The sequence below is a fragment of the Tupaia chinensis genome, unplaced genomic scaffold (genome assembly GCF_000334495.1).
Source record: "Tupaia chinensis unplaced genomic scaffold, TupChi_1.0 Scaffold141372_1, whole genome shotgun sequence".
Classification (NCBI taxonomy): domain Eukaryota; kingdom Metazoa; phylum Chordata; class Mammalia; order Scandentia; family Tupaiidae; genus Tupaia; species Tupaia belangeri.
This window is the reverse complement of record NW_006201235.1, coordinates 672,454-674,331: the sequence shown is the minus strand read 5'-3', so window position 1 is coordinate 674,331 and position 1,878 is coordinate 672,454. Positions and strand designations below refer to the sequence as shown.

The following is a 1,878-nucleotide window of genomic DNA, read 5'->3' as shown; positions in this document are numbered from 1 at the left end:
CGGCACCGCTCCTCACTCTCACCAGCTTCGTGAATACCGTGTATACCGAGGGCTCTCATCTTAACCTGCAGAAAGGGTATGCAGAGGGAAACCAGCCAACAGGTGAGAGCACGGAAGCCTGCCTGTTTCCCTGCCTGCATGCCTGCATGCCAGCCCCGCCCTGGGGATGGCCGGCAACCGCTAAGCACCAGCGGAAACCGCGCCCAGAGCGCTTGCTCCGCCTGTAAAGGGGCACCCTCAAGATGGTGGGGTGCGCAGAGCTCTTCTGTAGGGCCCGACCACAAGCCACCCAAAGCATGCTGCACTTCCAGCGCTAGCCACTTGGCCTCCGTCGTGTGCACAAGACTCAGTGAACCAGCACCAGCTGCGTGCACCCTTCGATAGCTCAGCTGGTAGAGCGGAGGACTGTAGGTTGGACAGACGACTGTGGACATCCTTAGGTCGCTGGTTCGATTCCGGCTCGAAGGACGTGCCTTGTACTTTTGCCCATTGGCACTTGCCCTGACCTTTCCAAACTTGCCCTGCCCTTTCCAAAACCCTGGAGCTGTAGCGTCTACACTGTCCTGGACAAAACCCAGTAAGGTTTGGTTTGTTCACAAACAAGAGGGAACACCACTGACTGCAGGTTCTCCCTGCTCTCTGGTCTCACTCCTTGTACCCATATGCTTTTATTCACTGGCCCTCCTCCTGCCTCTTGGCTCCATATTCAGATTCCTCACAATCAGAAAGGAAATTGGATGGGTCCTGGGTCAAGCCCTTGACGGTCAAGGCTAGAGACCATGACACAGCTCAGAAACCAACATTGCACCTTCCAGGAAAGCTCACCGACTCCCTCTTATCTTGCTCTCAGCCTGCATCTCTGCCTTGTCTCTGTCAGCATCCTCAGTGTCTGTCCACTTGCCTCTCATTCTTCTCCCACTGTCTCTCATTTGCTCTTTTTTTCTCTCTCAGATTCTGTTTCTCAGCCTGTCTCTCTGCTTCTGCATTTCTTTCTCAGTTTATTTTTGTCTCTCCATCTCTGTCTCGCTCTGTCTCTGGCTGGCTGGCTGACTCTGTCTTTTCTGCAAGGGAACTATTGACCCATAAACACAGGACTCACTCAGCTCTACTCGTTTTTTGTTTGTCTGTTTGTTTTTCTGTTTGTTTTAAATTTGATCAGAGAGAGACAGAAAAGGAGAGAGAGAAGGAAAATGAGAAAGCAATCCACCAGGTCCGGGCCTCAAACCACGGGTGGCCACATGGGAGTCCGGAGCCTTTACCACCACAACACCCACCGGCCCTCTCCTCTGTTTTGCCTAGTTGCCTGGGACAGCTGCCACCCTGTGAAGTTCCTATAATGGACAGAACTTCCAGGTCACCTTCAAGTTGCCCTACAGGATGAGGACAGGCCTGTATGCCCCCTCCCCAAAGCCCCCACCCTCAGGCAGTAACTTTCCTGAGCCCCAACTCCTGCCCTGGTTGTTAAGTTGTCCTGACTCTTACTGGACAGGAGAGCTGAGCTGTGTTGTGTGAAATACACTACTCAGTTCTTTGGGTCTGGATCTCTAAGGTTAGAGACCCACTCATGAGATGCAGGATGAAGCCACGAAACACGAAACACAAGTAAGGTAGGAAAGAGAAGTTTGAATAGAGAAGTATAGATTTTTAACAGAGAAAATCCCTGGGGCCAAAAGGCAAAGGGGTGGGCAGCTGCAGAGGACAGCTATCTTGGGAATGTGATGAGATGTTACTTTATTTTGGGATCTTGTCGTGAATATTTAGGAGGGGAGGTCTGTCTTGTAGCCAGGTCCTTTTGTTTGAAGCAAATTCAATAGATACTATGAATAGGGAGTTACAATATGCTAACGCAGGGGGGGGGGTACATCTCTGTCACTGTTA

General features: G+C 51.4%; 1 non-coding gene across 1 annotated transcript; it reads left to right on the top strand.

The window, feature by feature from the left end:
* The first annotated feature begins 374 nt into the window (after positions 1–374).
* On the top strand, positions 375–468 carry TRNAY-GUA (transfer RNA tyrosine (anticodon GUA)). The gene is made up of 2 exons: positions 375–411; positions 433–468. It is a non-coding gene; the product is annotated as a tRNA-Tyr (tRNA).
* The last annotated feature ends 1,410 nt before the right edge of the window (positions 469–1,878 follow it).